Source organism: Apus apus, chromosome 1, assembly GCF_020740795.1.
Source record: "Apus apus isolate bApuApu2 chromosome 1, bApuApu2.pri.cur, whole genome shotgun sequence".
Taxonomy (NCBI): domain Eukaryota; kingdom Metazoa; phylum Chordata; class Aves; order Apodiformes; family Apodidae; genus Apus; species Apus apus.
The window spans coordinates 18,923,065-18,945,561 of record NC_067282.1 but is presented as its reverse complement, the minus strand read 5'-3'; the positions used below and the strand labels follow the sequence as shown (position 1 = coordinate 18,945,561).

The 22,497-nt window shown below is 36.8% G+C and overlaps 1 protein-coding gene across 3 annotated transcripts in view; it reads left to right on the top strand.

Annotated features, from left to right (window-relative positions):
• MICU2 (mitochondrial calcium uptake 2) overlaps positions 1-22,497 on the top strand; it is a 151,512-nt gene that overhangs the window by 25,349 nt on the left and 103,666 nt on the right. The gene's annotated exons all lie outside the window — the stretch shown is intronic.

The following is a 22,497-nucleotide window of genomic DNA, read 5'->3' as shown; positions in this document are numbered from 1 at the left end:
TGAAATTTATAAGACTGGAATTTTTTTTTTGTTATTGTAAAGAGGTCTAATATTAATATATTGCAGTTACTATTAGTTGCTCCTTGATTTAAGGTGTAACTGGCTTTGTGAACTGTTTGGTTCTGCATCAAAAGATGTTTCTACTTTTTATGACAGCTTGCAGGAGGAATAGTTTATGGTGCCTAAAATACTATATTTCTCACAGTTGTGTCATATTTACAAATTTAATAGTGAGAGGTATCAACTATTGAGCAGTTGCTTTTCCGCTTTCATAACTTTTAGTTTTCATTAGTGTATAGTATTATATTAGTTCTTGGTCACATGGTTTATAGTACAACTCTGAACTTTATACTTGGAGAATGCTGGACTTACAGACATGTTGACTTTACTGTGAATATGTAGATAAGGGGAGAACAGTAGGAGCCATTTACTTCAAACTTTTGTGAGGCCTTCAGCACCGTCTCTCACAATGTCCTTGTGTCCAAGTCAAGATAGTACAGTCTGGATGGATGGACAAGATGAGTGAAAACATGGTTGAATGATCAGCCTCAGAGGGTAATGGTTAATTAATCATATTGACCTGGAGGCCAGTGAAAGTGGAATACTGTAGAGGTCTGTCCTAGGTCCTGTCCTGTTTAATAATTTTTACCAGTTAAACAGAGGAGGTGGCAGAGTTCACTTGGCAAGTTTGCATACAATACCAAATTGATACATAGAGCTGCCATTTGGAGAGACCTGTCTAGGCTGGAGGAATGGGAGAGCAGGAGCCTCATGAAGTTCTAAAAAAAAATGCAGAGTTCTACACCTGCAAAGGAAGAAATCCTTGCAGCAATACTGCTTGAGGAGCAGCTCTGTGGAAAGACATTTAAGGGTTTTGGTGGACAGCAACCTGAACATAAGTTAATTAGCAGTGCACCCTGGCTGCAATGAGGGCAAAATATCCCGGGCAGCATTAACAGTAGATACGGGGAGGGAAAAGGATTATTGCCCTTAACGTGGCATTCTTTAGACCAAATGTAGAACACCAGCTCTAGTCTTGGACTCTCCAGTGCAAGAAAGGCATCAAGAAGCAGGAGTGAATTCAGAGGAGAGCCACCAAGATGGCTGGGGGCTGGAACACTTGCTCCGTGAAGAGAGGCTAAGTGATCTGGACTCCCTAAACCTGGAGTAGGGGCAGTTCCAGGAGAACCTGATAGCATGCTTCCATTGCTTCTGAGGAGGTTATCAAGAAAATAGAGCCAGATTCTTTGCAATGGTGAATGGTGCAGAGGACAAGGCAGTGGGCATAAATTGAAATAATGAGGATCTTGCTGAATATAAAAAAAAAAACAAAACAAAAACCAAACAAGTGTGGTGGAGTTGCACAGTGAGTTACGCTTTATGGGTTATGCTTTAATGTTGAATTTTTGGCCCCTTAATTTTGAACTGGTTGACATGCTAATTCTGCCATTCTTTTAACACTGTTGCAATTTGATGGTGTCCCCATTCCACAGTATTTGGATTAGAATGGTGTTCAAGAGGTACAATTAATAGTGTTGTTGACTGTGTCTGGTTGTGTGGTTTTGGGTTTTGGTTTATGCAACTTACCCATCTTGGTTCAGAGTAATAAGATTTAGACTTGTGGAATCCACAGGTAGTCGTTATTTTACCATTAAATTTCTAGCTATTCAGAAAACAGTTATGAATACAGATGTGAAACCAAAATCCTAAAAGAGAATACATATAGGGAAAAACAAATCCTTTCAGGCACTTCCAGACTTGCAAAAGTAATGAAAAATATCATTAGATCTCAGCAGGTAACTTGGAGATGTCAAATGCACAGCAGCCCTTATTTGTTGTGGAAAATCATGTAACATTTAATCTTTCATTTAATATAGAAACTTTATCCAAACTATTAGTGAAAACTTTGTTGTCTGAACTGTTCTTTACTTGTAGAGGCAGTGTTATAGCCTCAAACACAGAGAAGTGTTCTATTTTTTAATTGGAATTTGGTACCATACGATACTATAGAGCCTCCTGAGGAAGCTTTCTTGACATCTGATTGTAGTTGCACTTGATGGTACCTGCCTTTTCTTAAACTTGGAATAAAAAAGTAAGATGGGCTACACTGTTGTCCTTGGCTAGCTTAACAGAAGTCTATCACCTGAAATTCTTTGTAAGACATTTTATTTGTTGATCATTTTAAAGAAGTGACTCATAGAGCTAAAGTGTATGAAAGCATTTTTCAATTTATGCTCTGCTAACTGAACTCCCTCACATTTCTGATTTCGCAGTTGAGAAGTGATCTTTTTCTCATAAAAATATGAGAACAGCTGACAGGGTCAGCCAAGGAAGAACAGAGGAACTGGGCAAGTGTATATGGCACTTTTTCTAGTATTCTGGCCACTCATGGTTTGGCAGCCTGAGGAAAAACCACCTTTGCTCAGGATTTACTGGCTTTCATGTTTTGTTTGTTTTTTTCTTTTCAATGAGCATCTCCAGGTTTGAATTGAATGCAGGAATTTTTTGTGTCTGCAGTATAAAATGGCAGCATTTAACAGCTGTTTGTCATGAACCAGCTTCTATTGCTTTTGAGCATTTGGTGTCCAAGACAGCTACCTCTTTTTAATGCTTAAGGTATAAGTCAATATAGAAGCTAGAAACTGATTTTAATGCTTTATGAAAATTCTGTACTTGCAATTGAATACAGTGCAGAGTATCTCAAGTGTATCATTAACAAGTATAAAGTTAAATTAAAATAATCTTTCTAACAGGAATATTACCTTTCATAATGATTCCTATTTATTAAAGTTAAAGGAGGTGTGAATACAGAAACCTTTCCAAAATCTAGCACAACTGATAATGGAAATATGCAACAGTGGATGTTTATGCAGCATTCCTTTCCATTTGCGAATATTCATGTTCCATACAGGTTTGTTGAACATAATGATTTGCTTTGTCGTTTCATCCTGTCTTCAGCAGTTTTCTTAAAACAAGAAATAATGCAGATTCCCACTGCAAGACAAAGTCACTTCTTGTGTTCTTTACACAACACAGAGAAAATTAGTGATTTCTTCAGGTTGGTCTACATTGTGATCCCAAAATTGCAGACTAGTAAAGAGATGCAGAAGCTAAGTTTAAACTGGCTCTCTGGTGTCCCAGAATCGGTAGCATTTTATCACCACGGCATGACTGTTAAATCCTGCTGAGGACCTTCAGCAAAATATATACTTGGGGGAGTTTGAATTGTCTGTAATTGCATTTAACAAATAAAGAAACAGCTGCACTGGAATTGGGGAGTACTGTGTACTGTGCTGAAAACCATTTTCTCTTTCTTTATGTGGGTCAAAGCTGGTCCATCTGTAAGGTTTAGGTAGCAGTTGCCAGTTTTGGCTCCAGCTGTGACTGTCAAAAGTAAAATAGCCAACATGTTCTTTTTTTAGAAGCAGGTAATAAGTTCCAGTTAGACTCTAAACTGCTAGGACTTTTGGTAGTTTCTAAGAGCATAAGTATTATGATTACTTTCTACTGTAATTTCAACATAAATGCTCAAATTATTATTAACTTGGTAAAGATTTCAAAGCCAGGAAGGACTGCAGTTACCTGCAGTACAGCACAGTTCACCTGGTCTTTTTTTAAAGTCAAGTTAACCAAACATAAACAGTGAGCTTTCTCAGCTAAGTTGTAACCTTGCTGGTACACCTGCACTTGCAGGGGGAGCAAAAATGATCATTTCTATCTGGTTTTATGCATGACTTCCTTCCGTCCTCCTTTGATAATATACATTGAGCTTATTTTTATTTTTATTTCAGCCGTTACAAACTTTTCTTTTTGCTTGATGTACAGATGGCCCTAGCTTGTGGGGAGCATCAGAAAATGTGTGTCTGAAACTCCCTTGTCCTTATTGCAGCCTGTGTTCACTTATTTTTGTTGCTCACATTACTTTGGATGTCCAATTAATTAATTTCTGCCTTGTATTTTCCTTAGGATCTGTCCCAGCATTTCTGAAGATCCATTTTCATATTTTGACATATTTTGTTCCTCAATAACTTCTAATTTTTCCACTTGTGTTCTCCTTCTAGTATTGTTTGGTCTAATTTGCTGCATTTCTTTATAGCTTTTGGAATTGTCATTGCCATTCTGTACTCCAGCAGATTTTGCTCAACTATGTCAAAGGTTTAATCAAATTAGAGTGGATAACATTAATAGGTGCACTCCCAATATTAGAAGTCAAAGAAAGAAAATACAGCTTAGGGTCTTCATATAATATTTTATGGTCCGTTAATATATCTAGTCTGTTATTGTTTCTGTGGATGTTTTCCAGACCCTCACGTGTTGTGAAGAGATGACTCAACAAAAGTAATGTTTAAAACATATTTTCTTGCACATTTCCTATTTTTTTTTCTGTATCTTTTGAGAAAATTATATGTAAGTCTATAGCTTGGGATGTAAGATTACAGTGGATTTCTAGCACTTCAATGTATAAGTTTGTGGGGTTTACAGTGAAGTGGAGAAGACAATGCAGGTAAACTATACAGAGAAATCTCCAGGTTGTGGTTTGTGTGGGATTGTGTATTTGGTGCTCAGAGGTACGTTGCTGTTCTAAGCTTGAAGTACTCTCAAAAAACAAATTGTCTGAGAGTAAGAAATTGCTGGTTCCCTTGAAAAAAAGGGTGAAAATCCTATGCAATTTGCTTGTCTGTGTATGCCAAAGCAGTATACATAGAGTCAGCTTAAACTTCAAGTGATATTTTGCCAAATGTCAGTTACAAAGAAACAGTAGCAATATAACCTCCCTCTTTCTGTGCTTTATTTTACAATTTTTATTTCTAATAGAATTTTACTGCCTTGCTTCAAGGGGTATTTGGAAGGCAAGAAGATATTTTAAGTATAAGGTTGTTTAATTTTCTGTCTTATGGAAAAAAAAATCTGTTCTATTAAAAAAAACCTTGCACACAAACATAATTAACACTGCACTTCATGAGCTGCTTGTGTATACCAGTGCCATTATTTTCCACTTAACAGAATTCTGCATACAGCTGTTATCTGTAGCTCTTTGTGTAAATGTGCACACACATGGAATAAGATAACTGTGATTTTTATCAAAAGAAAGGGAAATTATTACATCATTCTTTACAGCTAACATGCATGCAGTTCTGAGAGTGTGTTGCATTTTATTCTTGCAAGCAGTTCTGACCCCAGTTCCTGAGGTTCCATCAGTTGTTTGTATATTGTTAATAGTTTTCACTTAAATGCTCTACTGTGTCAGATTTGAGAAAACACAAGCTTCAGAAGGTCTCTCATATACTGTTTGTGAGAGGGAAAGAGGCGCATTCTCCAGGTGAGGCAGTTCATGGCTTCAGGCGGCTGCCTGGTGCAATTCCAGCTGTTGTGTTCAGCCTGTAGGCTGTGTGTGACACTGCTCTGACATTGACATTACATACTGCAACTGCAGTCGTCTCTTGTGCATGAAGCATGATGTTTCAGCTTCTGGTCCTGGGCAGCTAGGGCGCTTTAGCCTTCTAGATCTGTAGGAATTTTAGCACTTGAGCCAGTTTAAGTGATGGTCTTTTCTAGTCTTACCTGTCTTTAAGTTATTTCTGCAAGGCACGAAAGAGCTGAACAAGGTATATATGACCATCTTAAACACCTTGTCATTTTTTACTTGCCTGTAGAGCTTGAGAAGGCTGTCTTTGTAGGTCTTAGAGATATTATCAGTTCACCTGTTCACTGTTGTTGTCTGTTATCCCTCCACATTCTGAAATCTGCATCTTTTTGTTGCCTAATCTTGTTATGCCCATAGATTATACATGTCAAAACCAATAAGCTTTAATATTTTTCTAGGTAAGAACAACACTAAAATAAATTTCTTTCTAGTCTTTTTAGATGGGAGAAATAGATTGAGCTCTAGATGTGCTTTACAAGATTGAATCATTCTTGTAGCTCATCTTTGAACCTTATCTGCTTTTTTTTTTTTTTTTTTTTAATTAGTTCCAAAATTCAACTGAAGTGTTTGTGGTTTCATAAGCTCATGTGTGAAGGCAACATGATATCCATACTCCTGGTCAGGATTTTTTTTGTTTAATTCCCAGTGGCAGAAAATCTTAGATTTATAATGTTCAACAAAATATCTATAATAAGCCCTGAATAAAAATGTCATACCCTGGGCAGGCAACTTTTCAGTATGTGATATGAAGAAGGCAATGGATCTAAAACTTAAAATCATAAAGGTATAATGTTTGTGTAGAATGAGTACTATATATGGACACATGATGAAAAAAAAGTCCAAATTTCTGCTGAAGTGATGAAGCAAGCCTAGTGCAGGTTGTGGATGATGATCAGAGGCACGTATTCTGGTGACTTTCTGTCCTACATCTGAGAGAAGTAAGGTAAAGATGTAACAAAATCAGGAAGTCATTGGTGCTAATGATGAAGGTTTTCAGTTGCTGGAAAGCAATTTGAGGAAGATAACTCTTTGATGGATGTGTCCCAACTAAATGCCTGAGGCAAATTGCTTCTGGATTCTGGGGCAGAAGGTCCAATATAAACTTAAGAGCAAGGAATAAGTTAAAACTTTGAGAGAAAGACATAGATATTTCTTCGCCTGGTCTTTGTACCCTGGAGGAAGAAGTAAATCAAATGAGAATATAGCTTTAAAGGGAGCGATGAGAGTAGGACACAATGACAGAAAGCAAGGAAAATATAAAAGCAATAGGTAGGTGAGATTTACTTCATGGGCAGATTTTCTCTTCTGTACTAAGTTTTTGGACATGTGACCTCCTCTAACTGTTTTTTCACCATTCATCAGCTGGCAGTTGCTCTTCCCACAGCCAAACTGTGTGAGTGTTCCCCATCCTGCTTCAGGCAAAATTGACTATGTTAGCGCATATCAATGGTGGTAAAACAGTAAGAAGCAGTGGAAAAGAGGGAAGGAAAATAGCCTCCTTTAGCTGAAACATCTGTTTGCTGAGTGGATGTCTATGATCATAATGAAAGGGCACTGTACCAGTTTCAAAAGAAAGACCACAATGTCCGTAGGCCAAAGCACGGAGTCAAGAAAATAGAATTAGAGCTACAGGATCAGGTGAAGAGGTGCTAACAGTACATGATGAACTTATGTTTTGTGTATGAAGCACAAGCTGGGGAGGGGGAAAGAGAACAGCAGAAAAAATAAAACAATTTGGAGAGATGATGTTTTAAGAACCTGTAAGCTAGGTAAGGTCCTTTGGGACCAAGCATATCACATATAATTCAAGGCACAAATTGCACAACCTCCATTTTAACTTACTATGGTTTGTAGTATTTGTTTTCCTAATCTTTTAATCGGAAAACTACTCCAGAATTTTATGGGGTTTGGGATCATCTTACTTTAAGCTACCTTTATTTCTGGTTAGAGTTTTGCCCTGACATGGGCTTTTTTAAAAACTGTCATCATTTTTCTTAATAGCTGATAACTTGCCCTCACTACATCATATTTTTATTTGGAACAATTTTATCTGTTTTAGTTTTTGTTTTGCTAGGCCAAGGAATCATGGAATGGTTTGGGTTGGAGGGGACCTTAAAGACCCATCTAGTTCCAACCCACCTGAAGAGGCAGGGACACCTCCCACTAGACCCGGTTGCTCAAGATCCCGAAGCCAAACTTCATTAATATGTTTCTCTCTCAGTACATTATTTTTTCTTCTGATCATAATAATAGCTCAGCTCATCACCTGTAACATTAGAAAGCATGCTTTAGGCCCTTAGGTTTTTATTTGGATTTGAATGGAAAAAGGAAGTTGACAAAGGAATGCAAATAGAAATCACAATATAAGCAGTTTCCCCAAATATAAACTGGTAAACAAATTCTAATTAAAAGAAAAACACACCACAAACCTGTATGTTCCTGGGTATACCAGCTGCCAGGTTTTTTCACAAAATAGCTGTGTGCCTGCGAAGGAGTGTGTTAATTGCAGACTAGATCTTGGTCAGTGAGGACCTCATAGAAGCTTCAATAACAGTATTTAGATGTAAAAATATGTTTTCTAAAAATGCATAATTTTAAAATTATTATTTAGTTTATAATTCAAACACTATCTGAGAAATTAAGTCAGTGATTTCAAAGCATTGGAGCTCAGGTACGGAGGAAGTGCAGAAAATAATTGGAATTTTAGTACCAAAAAAGAAAGAGAAATTCCAGGAAAGGACTCCAAACATAAAAGAAAATATAAGCACCTCAAAAAACAGAAGAATAAAGTAGGAGCTTGACTACTTAGAAGGTGAGAGGAGGGAAGAACCCTATGCACCAATATAGGTTAGGGGTGGACCTGCTGGAAAGCAGTTCTGAGGAGAAGAATCTGGATGTCTTGGTAGGTAGTAAATTATCTCTGAGCCAGCAATGTGCCCTTGCTGCCAAGAAGGCAAATGGAATCCTGGGGTGCATAAGGAAGAGTGTGGCCAGTAGGTTGAGTGAGGTCATTCTCCTCCTCTAACTCTGCCCTGGTGAGGCCACATCTGGAATACTGCATCCAGTTCTGGGCTCTCCAGTTCAAGAGAGACAGGGAACTGCTAGAGAGAGTGGAGTGGAGGGCAACTAAGATGACTGGGAATTGAAGCATCACCCTTATGATGAAAGGCTGAGAGAGCTGGGACTCGTTAGCCTGGAGAGTAGAAGCTTGAGAGGAGACCTTATGAATGCCTGTAAGTATCTAAAGGGTGGGTGCAGGGAGGATGGAGCCAGACTCTTTTCAGTAGTTCCCAGTGACAGGATGAGGGACAGTGGGCACAAGCTGGAAAAGACAGAGTTCCATTTAAATATGGTAAAAACTTCCTTATGGTGAGGGTGACAGAGCACTGGAACAGGCTGCCCAGGGAGGTTGTGGAGTCCCTGTCTCTGAAGATATTCAAGACCCCCTTGGATTAAGTCCTGAGTAAAGTGCTCTAGGGGATCCAGCTTTATAGCAGAGGAGTTGGACTAGATGATCTTTAGAGGTCCCTTCCAACTCTGGCAATTCTGTGATTCAATGGGGATAGTGACACATGCTAGAATCAAGCAAATTATGCTTTATGAAAATTATTTCAAGATCCTGCTGTCTGAAGACAATGAAGAGGCTGATGTTAGATATCTACAATGTTGAAATGAAACTCTCAGCTAAAACTGAAGTGAAATTTTTTGTCTCAATTTTTAATTAGAAAATACAGTAAGATATAGAAAATGCAGAAGAGGTCTCTATATGTATTAGTACTTTCACAGCAGAAGCAAAGTTCAGGTCTCAGGGTGCTCCTGCCTGTATCCGAATGCCCCTGGTACCTGACTGTACACTCCTAACAGTGGATCTTAAGTGCAAAAAGTGGTGCAGGTGTTTATAATCCTTTTAGATTTACCTCATCAATTTATAATTTTTTAAAGAAACTTGAGCGTAAAAAAGTAATTAAGAGTATAGGTGCAGGTGAGACACATGGCAACACGCAAGGAACTTAACTGTTTTTAGATCATTTCAGACCAAGGCAATATTTTTACAGTGATTTTACTGGGGATACCAAGGCAAATACACTGCTTCTTGGAAAACTTCTGGCTTCCAAATTCCCTTTTTGGATTATTATTTTTTTCCAGTTGGTTCCTAGGTAGGAAATATGAGAAGGAAGGATAAAGCTGTATGAACTCGTCTGGGGGCAGTGCTGCCAACAATTGCTACTTGAGTTAACCAGATCACCTCTTAAGTCATCTAATGGCAGCCTTGTCTTTGAGAAATGGTGCAGGATGGATTAAATCCTGGAAGACTGGAAAGGATAAATATAGCAGTTGTCACAGGGGCAGAGGAGTCAAGGAGAGAGCGTGCAATCAGCTTAATATTGACATTCTGCCCCCCCGAAAAAGTTTATTTATTTATGTTTTTATTTATCTGCAAGGTAATGAAGAGATGAATAATTGCTAGTATGGGCTTATTAAGAGTAAATAATGTCAAAATAGTTTAATTTCTCTCTGTGATAAAACGAATAGAAACAAAGTGATAGGTGTCATGTATTTTGTTTTTATTTAAAGGCTTTATTAAGACTGTATTTTGTGACATTTTCCTAAGTAATGCAGATAAATGGGATCTAGAAGAAACTAGCGTACAATAAGTGCAAAATTGATTGGATTAGTATTGCTGTTGATTAATTGTCAATAAACTGCTCTCAAAATGAAAAGGTGTATTGAGCAAGTTTTCTGTAGAGACCTCCCTGGTGTCTCGCTCTTCCTGTTTTTTGCCTATTGAACTCAATGATAAAGTAGAGAGTAACGAGTCATTCTGCAGATGATACAAGACTGGGCAGGGACTGTGCTAGAGAACAAGGTCACATTTTGGAATGATTTTGCAAAACAGGAAAAATAACCTGCAAACAAGTAGATGAAATTCAGTGGAGATGAGAAGATGTGACACTTATTAATGAGGAAGGAGGTATTAAAGAAGTCTTTCTAAATGTTGTATTACTTAAGTAAGAAAGCAGCTTGCATGAGAAGGCTTTGAATTTTTATCATTGTTAGGCTTTCAAGAGCTAGTTAAAGATACGTACCTATAGTTTTTCCCACTTTTCAGTGCAAGGGTGAAATTTGTTTGTTTGTTTGTTTTTAAAGAAAATTATTTCCCTAACCTGTATTTTTTCTAAAACTTTCTAACTGAATGACTGCTTGGAACAGAAGTATTCAGGTTTAGGTTTAGGCAAGATAACATCAGCAGTTATATTTATGTGGCCCCCTCCTTGAATTCTGTGTTTTCAACCTTTCAACCTTTTCTTCATTATAATAAGGAGGGGGTGAGGGGAAAAAATAAAGTTTCTCCAAACTGTAGCAGTCTTCTTTCTTCCAGGAAGACTTATTCATTGGCCAAACTGATAAACTTTTCATTGAAATGTAACAAATGTCATTCAAGAGACATTTCATTTTGAAATACCTTTTTAATGCTTTAGTAAGAATTCAAAATATAGCATTTGTATCTTCAGATTAGCTTTTGACAGTATATTTTTGTTTGTATAGTCACAGCTTTCAGGCAGAAGTCTGTCCCTCACCTTTCTCTGATTTGTCTTGGCGAGGGGTCTCTTCAGTATGACTGTCAAGATTATTTTAGCCTTCTAACACTAACTTTACTTTCTCTGTTTCTTCAGGGGTGGTCATGTATGTGCTTTTTTGCTGCAATCTGTATATACAGAAGGAGACCTGTACAGCTTAATTAAAAATTCATTGCTGTTTTATGTTTGACAAAAAGCTAAACAATGCATTAGACTAAATTGTCCATTACGCTTTTATACAAGGCAGTGTAATTACATGAAAAATAGCCTTAACAGTAAGGATAAAATTTATCATAGGGTAGTGCTAATGCATTTATGTGCAATGAGAGTAGGTTTAATTATAGTACATTTAAGCTAGTATGCCAAGGGCAATAAACTTTACAACAACATTTGAAAGTTTAATAAGCATGAAACATCATAAGAACAATGTAGACTAAACCTTCCTTGCATCCAAAAAGCTGAAATGCAAAGAAGTTTTTATTTATTGCCCCAGGTAAAAAAAAGTCTGTAGAAACAGATAAGTGATGACATAGCTTTGATGTTAATAAACCCAAATGGAAGTGAAAAATCAAAGTGTGTAAACGGCTAGGTTATAAAAAGAAAGATGACAGAGTTATACCCTGTAATTAGGTGTAATTTGTGCTTTTGGCAAAGCTATTTGTCCTGCATGAATGGGAGGTTGTCTTATATTTTCTTGTCCCTGTATAATAGAATTGCAGTATGGGTACATCCCACTTCAAACCTCCTTAGGGTTTTTTTTCAAGAAGTATTTGAAAGCAGCATGCCTATTGATCCCCTCTCATGTGAGCACTGTGGTTGGTTTGCCCTTCCTAGTGCTTGGGAATAATAGTCAGCTGAGTGTTGATAAAACACAGCTAGAAACAAAGTAATAATTTTATAACAATGTGACCAAATCACTAAATTGGTTTCTACCTTGAGTATAAATCACAAACTTACATGTCATACAAGTAAATTACATCAAGACCTGAAAATTAAAAATCCAATTAAATTATTTAATGAGTTGTTCTGTTTCGCAGCTGCATAATTGTCTGTCTCATCCATATTTTAAACTGTTTTAGAACAAATTTCTATTAATTAATTTAATTTAATTGATTCCTGTCTCTGTTTTATGGTATCTCTGCATGAGACAGCAACTTTTCAGTTCTGAAATCCATTTTATAACCATCTCTTTCTGCCATGTGCTGCAAAAAATTAATAGAAATCTTTTATTCTACTTTCTATATTGCAAAGAAACTGAAAAAATCTGATTCAGGGAAACCTGCAGATTTTCCTGACAGTATTATCAGTTTTCAAGTCCATAATTTGCAATGGAAGAATTGACAGTTGCAGCAGTGCAAAGCCAGTTGCCAAAGCTTGCATTTCTCTTATACATGAAAATATGTGAAACAAAATGAAAAATTAGTATGATTCCTTTATATCTTGACCTAAATATATTTTTGCTTTTTTTTCCGTGTCTACTTTTTTATTTGAAATTTGAGTCTGACATGTTCAGTTCTCAAGTGGTTCCTGTGAACATTGCACTGTGATTTCACGTCAGCGTTTGCTGGTGGCATGAGGTGGCCCTTCACCTCCTGTGGCTACCCCTTCTCTCTTCTGGTGCATCCTTGAAAGACTGTGTGCTTGTACCGCAGTGTATAACCCTTTCTTTCCAGTGGACTTTATAAACCCTTTTTCATGAATTCTGCCTCCAAGGACAAACTCCCTGGTTTGGAAAAGGGCTCTCTGATGATGATTCAGGCATTTTATTTCTGTTTGGGGCAGCAGGGCTGCAGTTTCCCTTTTGGTGGTCTGTGCTCATTCATGGGTGAGGAATTCCTTCCTCCCACCCCAGTGTCACTCCTGACACTGTTATATGACTCTCTTCCTCCTGGTGTCTTACCCTGCTTGAGAAGTGCTATGCCTATATTGAAGAAAAGGGTTTGCAAAGTCTGTAGCTTCTTCTGCTGTTAAAGGAATAATCTTGCTTGTTATAAAACCAGTTATGTAAGTATTTTATTTCAGAGGTCACATTTTGGTAAGCTGAAATGGTTGGCTAAAATTTCTGAAAGCCTATATGGGACATTATTTAAATAAAATATGAAAAAAGCAAATTCTCAAACAGTATTATTTCAACTTCTGCCCATGTTGTCAATACTTTAAAATATCTTCAGAAGATTTAAGTGAAAAGTCATAGTATATGAATAGGATGCTACTGAAGTAACTTCAGGCCTTTTGTTGAAATTTAGGAGTTTTAAAAGTCAGTGCCTGTAGACAGGCTGTAATCTGTTTTTTCACATTACCACAGGATTTCTGCAGCATTAAAACTGTAAAAATTTAAAAAACCCTGTTCAACAACACCAGAGATGCAGTTTTCTGCCTTTCCTGTAAAACCACTTAGTCTTTTAAATATGTTCTGATAATTATTTGGTTTATCTGTTCTGATGAATGTGACACATGGATGAATATTTCTTACATAATTTCAGAAGTTAGAAAATGCTCACCTCCCGGAGAGTTCCATAGGTGTGGTTCCCAGTGATGAGTTATTTGAAAGCTTTTTGTTTTCCTCTTTTTCTCCCGCTGAGATATATGTTTTAATTTTATTGGTAGCTTTTAAGTTGCATTTTCTGGTTGCAGTGGAATGAAAAGATGTGACCTGTACTATTCTCACAAGTCAAGTGGTAGAGCTGTGCTCCAAAGGCTTAGCTTGGTCTTTTCACCTGCTAACATTGTGAGTTAAACTGTCCCAGACAGACTTGTTTCTAACTGTTTCTTGGGCCCAAATATCTGCTCATGATTGCTGCTGTTCTTGAAGTGCTAGCACTTATTAAGAATCAGCACAGTGTCACCTAACCAGGTGACAACTCATGTTTAGTTAACAAAAAACAATTATAAATTTTCTTAAACCCACATTCTCTTATCATAAAAGTGTACCCTAGCTGAGGGTCAGTCTTTCTCTCTGTGTTTCTGGTCTTTATTTGCTTTCTTATTTTACTTCCCATTTTCCCCCAGTTAATTCCAAACTTAGTTCATGACTCTCAGCTTTCCAGGTTTGTCAGAACTGAGGTTCTTGCTTTCTCTGGGCTATCCCAATCCAGGTTCAGTTTTCATTCGAACCATCTCCCGCACCAGCCAACAGGGGTGGACCTACGAGGCAGGCAGAACATCGACCTTCTCTGGGCCTGAGCAAAGCTGTTGCTCCTCTGTTTGTTCCAGCTGCCACCTTTGTGTTGAGATGGTCTGGTTTGCAGGACAGGAGTGCATAGAGCGTGGCTTCCTAGCCAGGCACCACTGCTCTGGAACCCAGCAAATCTGTAGGGAGGAACAAGTAATAATTTATTTGGGACTTCCAAGTAGCCTTACTGTACAGAACTTGATTTGCCTGTCATTTGTCAAAATTCATCGTGTTGTGGAATCTGATCAAGTTTTCCGTCTGTCTGTGGTGAATTGAGATTTCTCTCTAACTCCAGTATATAAACCAGAATATTTTTCCTTGGTTTTGAGTGGAGCCATTTCAAATTATAGCATCATTAATTTTGAATTAAGAGTTGTTTTCTTTCAAAAGTGAGGGTGTGGAGTGGGAATATAGAAGCATGCTTTAGTATGACTTCCACTGTTTGGAAAAAAAAAGCTAATAGATAGATCTGAAGTGTTGGTATGAAATGTTAATTTAATTTCTTCCTAAATTGGTGTACACACAGTATGTTAGCAATGTACTCTACTAAAACTGATTCTTCCCATTGTCCTCTTCTTTTGAGGTGCTGCTACTTGTTGAGAACTAGGAGGATGCCTTAAGGTGAAGGGAGAACGGGGCTCCCTGTGTGCAGAATTGTAGCTTTGCTTAGAGACTTAGGTTAATATTTTTTAAGGAAAAAAAAAAAATATTAATCTAGATGTGTGGTTACAAAGATTTTTTTTTTTAAATGATTGGAAGACGTATATATAGATTGTCATCATAGAGTGAATCAAATTACAGTTAAATATTTAACTGTAATTATGTTTGATTTATAGATAGGAGAGTATTTCTACTTGTTCTTTCTCTGTAGTCTGTATCAGTTCTGGAATTCTTTGTCTCTTTTTGGTGGTCTGGGGGGTTTTTTGAGTCATTAGTTTGATGGATGTCAAAGCTTTGCTTTTGTTTAAAGTGTAATAACATCTTTATTTGAGAATGTATGGGGGTGTTATCATCTGGAAATGACAGAAGATGGATTTGTGTTCTTTAAAGCACTTTTGTTCTGAATTATAATAACTTTTGTTCTAAATGGTACTTTAAGAGTGTGGTTAGGTCAGTGGCTGCAATTGTCGTAGTAAATCAGTTCCCTTCAAAATATGATGGCTGTAAATCAGATCTGCTTAGGTCATCACATACATATATAGATGAGAGCTGCAGTCCCTGGTCCAGTGTAAGGAATTAAGTTATTCTTTGCCAGGGAAGCCTTAATTGTTTTAGGCCACAAAACAGAAAGTGTGTAGTTGAAGAGCCCAGCAGGAGCTGCAGAAGTATGGTTTACATACCAATTATGACTGAGTACTAACTTATTTTTATCACTGCAGATAGCTATGGATTTGATGAGTAAAATATAGTTTCTACTGATTGAATTAAAATTATTGTTGTTAGGATAATTTAATTTAGGTTCATTTTATCTTTTCACCTAATCCTCTTTTCTGTGATGATAGGTGTGTATTTGCATTGCAGATAAGGTAGTAGAGAAAAGTGTGGTAGAAGTTTATTTGGGTAAGGATGCATTTAATCCTCTTAAAGTTCTAAGTATGGAATTTGGCAGTTGAGATATAGTTCAGCTTTTCTTAAGTGTACTGATTTAAAAAAAATCAAAATAGTTGTGCTGGGACAGGTAAGCACTTTTTTAAGCTATGGAGCAAATACAATTGGAGAATTTTGGTTATGTGAAGGATTCTTCCAAGATGTCCTGCAGTTCTAATTTTTAGAGAATTGAAATAGTGTAAAACTATGATGTGATTAATTTCAGAACATTCATCTACAAAAATCTTTGAGTACTGTATAGACAATTCAGCAAGATCAATAAACTTAAATACATAGACACAGATGTATGTGTATATATTTATCTTTTGATGGTTTCACGTTGAAACCTGAAGAAAAAAAAGTCAAGAAACTTCCCATGGCATTTTTGCATTGTCCCAGTAATACGCCTGCCATGAAGGAAGCATCTACCTAATTGAGGATAGATCAGTGTGGTTGCCTTACCTGCTCTGTCTCTGCCTTTTCTGTTGAGAATGTTGACAAAAAGGGCTGGGTGTTCTTTGTTTAAGTAAAAATCCTATCCTGTTTTAGAAACATAAACTTTTGTATGAAAATTGTGCCATGTATTTTTCTGTAGGCAATAACTTGGCTTTCTCATGCTTTGATACCTGTTTTCTGTTCACCTCTATTCATCTCTGTCAATTAACCTACTCCTGTAGTTCTGTAATTTTTATTTTCCAGTGTCTCTGGATAGAATCCTGGTGAGTTGTCACGAGGTTTTTGCATCTGAGGTTATGATACCTAGGTCTTAAAAATCAGCTTTCAGATTTAGCATTTTAATGAATTACTTGTATTTGCCACTAATAAGTAAGCCATAAGTATTATATTCTGCTTTTTGAAACAGTAACAAATTTTGTCCCTTTAAATGAATGCGGGAGTAGCTTTATATAATTGCTGTTGGTTTTAGCTCATATTTCTGGAGTGTACCACAAATAAAATCCTAGCTTTTCTGTGGCCATTGAAAGTGTTAGGGGAAACATTACAACCTTGATGATTTCTGACAAACCAAATGATGGTTGTTTATGGCAAACCAGCACTGTTGAATTACAAGCTATATTCCAAGCCTTCTTGTAAGTCTTCACAAATCCTATCACAATGGAAGCCATGGAGTAACAAAAATATTGTGAAACAAATGCCTCCTGGGTGGCTAATTATTGGCATTCTTTCCTTTTTACTCAAAGGGAAGCTCTGTCTCTTCCCTGTAACATGCTGTCTAACTTGAGAGCAGGAATGCTTTGGGGTGGGGAGCTGGCATCTCTTCAGTGGTTTATTTCTGAGACATTTTTTATTTATGCTCTTATTTTATCAGAAAAAAAAAGAAGTTCTTAAAAGGAATTGCATTAAATCCTTACTGTCGCAGAAGACTGTTAATACCTTGGCTTTCTCTATAAAAATATGTAAACAATTATTGCATTATTTGTGCTGGTTCATGGATGTTGCTCCAGTTTGAAATAAATGTTGAATTCAGCAGAACAGTTAATACACAATCGTAATTTAACATGTTTTGTTTAGATGAACTAATGGAGTGAGAGGGCTTCTCAATTTATTATGTTTTCTTTTTAAGTGAATGCCAGAGCTTTTCTGCTGATTTGAAGCAAGAACTTACGATCTTATTAGTTTGTATAATGCGCTGTAGAGGTTGCAACTGTTTCCTTTCTCTGACCATTCCTGTATCAGCTTGATTATGAAAAGCCTTAGATGCCATAATGTAAATTAGAAAATGACAATGGTGTAATTGCATTGGCATCTTCATGGAAAAGTGGCAGTTCTCAGAGAAGGAAAGCATAAAGGGGCAAGAGATGCCTTCTGATGTCTGCCTGGAGGTGGTTCATGTTAGAGATGTTTTTCAATTGAGTGTGAATGAGAGTCTCAAAGCTGAAACAAATAATAGAAAATAAACTCTCTCTAAGAAGTCTAAATGTGAGGGAAGAAAAACAAGTTTACCCAAATTGTGCTTTCTCACTTAGTTATTTTTAATTTAATAGTCCATGGCTTGTGTTTCATTAACTTCAGTCCTTTACAGAATCAAGGGAGAGAGTGTTGTGAATTTGAACAATAAGCGTCTCTGATACCTTGATGACCTGACTTTCTATTTTTGTCTTTCTTCAGTTGTGTTGTGCTTCCTAGGAGATTAGGAATTCATTATAGTGCATCTGTTCTTCCCTCTTTGTGAAAGCTGTCAGTCCGATATTTTGATTAGGGTTATGATTTGGGGGAAGAGAGGATTTATTGTTAGGGAAGAGAGCATCTATTCTCTTCTGACCATGCTTCAAACAGGATTTGTTACAACATTTTCCTCTCAGGATTTTCCATCCTCGAGCACTTAAGCAAAAAAGACAGAGATCCAACATCTCTGACATTAGAGATGTGAAGTTTGTCTGTTTCATGTAGCTTTGGTACATATTCTCAGCTTTCAGGGAGCTTTTAAATTTTTTTCAGTGCATGGTAACAAGGGGTTTTCATGTTCCATGGATGTGCAATACTTGTCTAAGTCTGTTTTAGACAAAAAACCTCATGTGTTTTATATGAAAAGCTTAATGACACAAGTCTGTTCATATCGCTGGCTTGTTCAAAACTGCACCAAGGGAAGAGAATTAAATTGTAACTTCACAGAGTGAAGTAACTTGACTAATCAGCAGAAAGCTCTTATAGAGCAGCAAAAACCTATGTCAAACAGCTATATAAAAAAAAAATTACAGTTTCTTACTTCCATATTATTTGCATTAATGAAGAAATAAGTTTATAATTTAAAATTGAATAGTTTAATAATGGAATATGTAATTTTAAAAAAGACCTCTTAATTGAAACAGTGGTTTACAGTATTTATTTTCAAATCCACTATTAATTTACCATGTGTTCATTTTTTAAGACTGTAAGGATTATTTTTCTCTCTTCCCTTAATAGTGTCTATCTATGTATGTGTGTGTATATATATTAAAATAAAAGCATCACTTCTTGTCCAAATGTGTATGTTGTATCTAAGGGTACTTACTTACTCTATCAGGCTTTTAATTTTTTTTTATGCATTAATAACAATGAAATAGATTCTCTGATCTGTAATCAGGATAAATCCACTGACTTCATCCAAGTTTTCTGATTTTTGCTAGCTTCACCTTGTTTACAAAAGAGGAAAATTGAGCAGAGAGTAGATAGCAAAAAGTGGGAGAAGGCAGGTGAGACAAAATGAAAGTTTCCTATAGTCACTTTGAAGATCAGATATAAAAAAGCAGAAAGTCAAATTGGGAAATTATAACCCCTGACATAACCTTGGAATGCAGAATATGGAGAAAATGCAAAAATGGCCTAGGAATTTCTCTGGGCTATGTCATTTGGAGAGACCAATCTATGAGTATACACAGCATGTAATTTTTATACTTAATTTTCAACCATGGTAAAGAAACTCAGCTAAGAAAGCAGGCTAAAAGACTTTTTTTTAAAAAAAAAAAAAAAATCTTCTAATTATGCTTAATCCCTTTTTGCTTAAATTCTGATTGAACTAGCTGAGCATAAATATGTCCATAAAGCTGAGCACAGATTTAAGTGTTTTGTCAAATGGAAAAAGACTTAAGTAAGTTTTGCATGTATTTCAGTGTTCTGATCTGCCATGATCTACTGAGTACTCTCACCTGTATTCCTGAGTCTAATAAAAATGCGGTTTGTCAGGTTGGAGATGTAGGATCAAAGATGTTTGGCTTTAATGCCTTATGTTCTCTTCACAATCTGTAGCAGTAGGCTGCCTTTGTAGTATTGAAAAGCAGAAATGGAAACCTGGCAAAGTGTGTGTTATTCCTATGAACTGCTGCCTTCAACACTTCTCAACTAAATTATCAACAAACATCAGGATTTACAGAGCTAAGTACAAAGTAAGTTACTGAGTAAAAATAAAGGAATTTAATATCCATTTTCAGCCTCTTTGACATGTAAATCCTTCTCTAAAAGAAAATGCAGGGAGCTGTGATTGCACGTTAGAGATGTTGCTGAAGCTTGATGTGTGCCAACAGTCCTGCTGTATTGCTTGTAGAAATGGGGTGAAGTGTTAGCATGGCCTTGGAGGCACTTTAAAAAGAAACTTGAAAACAATAACTTGAAGTTCAGGTGAATTGTACTATTTGAACCACAAAGATGATTAAGGGAGTGGAACATCTCCCTTATGAGGAAAGGCTGAGGGAGTTGGGTCTCTTTAGTTTTGAGAAAAGGGAGACTGAGGTTTGACCTCATCAATGTTTACAAATACGTAAAGGGTGAGTGTCAAGAAGATGGAGTTAAGCTTTTTTCAGTGATGACCAATGATAGGACAAGGAGTAATGGATACAAATTGGAGCATAGGAGGTTTAAGGTCAATATCAGATTTTTTTTTTTTACTGTGAGAGTGACAGAGCACTGGAACAGGCTGCCCAGAGAGGTTGTGGAGTCTCCTTCGCTGGAGACATTCAAAACCCGCCTGGACGCCTTCCTGTGTGATGTGCTCTAGGTGACCCTGCTCTGGCAGGGGGGTTGGACTAGATGATCTTTCGAGGTCCCTTCCAACCCCTAGGATTCTATGATTCTATGATTCCTTCAGATATTAAAATCATTATAAAAATGATACCCTGTATTGAATGTTCCCCCTCTCTGTCTTTATCTATGTTATTATATACATATGTAAAACACAGTACACATGTAGTAGTGTGTATGTATATATATATACACACAAATATATAAAAATCCCAAACTGGATATGTGAGTTTTTTCTTCCGGTAATTAAATATTAACCCTTCTGAGTCCATTTAATGTCTTTCCCTGGCCCCAAGTATTTTCATGCTTCAGTATCACCAAATGAAAAGTATCTAGTCCAAGAAAGGGCAAGCATTGAAACAAATTATTATTTCTTTGCAAAAGTAACATTAACTGTCAAAAGTATTAATAACCCACGGAGTATGTAAGTTAGTTACTTATTTACTTTTGACCTTTGGAAGTAAGAAATTGTGGTTATTTTTAAGAAGCATGTCTTTTTATTTTTAACGGTAGCATTTTCCAGACTCAATAGGAGCAAAAGCTCAGTGAGTAGCAAAACATTTAGAATATTGTAGGAGGAGTAACTGGTTCAAGTGGATACAGATTGCAAAATGTGGTAATTTCACTGCCTCCCAGTCCTGCCTGTAGCTGCTATTGATCATTAAAATTTATAACAAATTCCACAGCTGCTGTTGATGTGTTAGCTAAGGTAACAGCTTGTGTTAAGCTGTAATTGGACTCTCCTTGTCATCTTCAATTGCAACATTTTGAATTCTGTTAAACATTATTAAACTTGTGACACCCTGTGGCAGTGGTGAGCCATTGCATAGGATGTATTGCTGCAAAAGATGTATTTTGGACACCTTTTTGGGGTAGAGCCTTCACTTTTCAAAACTAGAGTGACTGCAGACTGCTTTTGGTCTCCCAAAACAGACACTTCCCTCAGAGGCAAGAGTAGAAGTCATGCTTATTTTCAGCATCTGTGTTTTACAAATAATCTTATTTGCTGGAGCAAACACATTGTGTTTCATGTGCCATATTTTTAAACTGCCTCTTTATCACTGATGTTTCTGAAACAGCCTTCTGTCTGTGTGCCCTGAAGCACCCCAAGAAAGAGCAAGGGCAAGCAAATATTTCTGAAAGGCATAGTCTTCACTGAACTTTCTGTATTTGTTTTTTTCATAAACCCTTGAAATTATTTTGTAAAGCAGCTGTTAGCAATAGCTGGTTTACTGTCAACTAGTTAAGTAAGGTAGCTAAGACAGATGATGTTGTATGGGCTTCAAAATTATTATACTTACAGTGCTCTTCGGGAATTTGTAAAAGAGATTGTTACAACCACTTATGTTGTGTGTTGGCAAACACTAGAGGTTGGGTCCATGTGGTCGACCCTTAGCACATCTTGAAATATTCACCATAATGTTTGCACCTCTGAAGTATAAGGAAGTGTTACCCCAAAAAAACATATTTTGCTGAAGCGAGTTAGTTTGTGAAAGCATTGTGTTCTCATTTGCTGATAACTATTTACTGGTGATTTAATGATTTTGCTTTCTGTCACACCCAATAGAAATGGGAATGGAATGTGCTTTTAAGTACCTCTGTGGTTAAACCCTGGTGTTCTGATACAACACGGTAAAATACTTTACATTTTTTACCAATAAATATTTAGCTTGGACAGATAAATTGTGAAATTTCATTTCTGTATCTACATGCACACAGATACGTATGTACACACACATGAATGCTTTTAGGAGCTGGGGCAGCAGTTATGCCACAGCACTTGTATGGGGCAACATAAAAGTTACTGTGCTTCTGAAGTCTCAGATTCATACAGTTTTCAGGTAGCTCCAGTGGCTTTGCTCATAGAAAAGTTTACTTGACCTTTTTCTTTACAAGCCTGTTCTCAGTTGTTCACAAGTGTGAAAATGTAAAAGGGAAAGGGGAAGCTGAACAGCTGAGGGACTGGGTGGTGGGGATGGGGCAGTAACTGGGGCAGGACAGTCTCTGCTGAGTCCAGGTTCTGGGAAGCCTGGTCTGTGTACATTCCTTCTCTGTCCGTAAAATAGGAGGTGTGGGATTTTACTCCCCTCAATCAAGATTAGTTAATATAGAATCTACCAATTACTCCCTCAGCTCAAGCTGTGGAGACACATGCTGTGCTGAGATGTACACGTAGTTACAGAGTAAAGATGGTGCTATATAAAAGAACTTGAATATGTGTG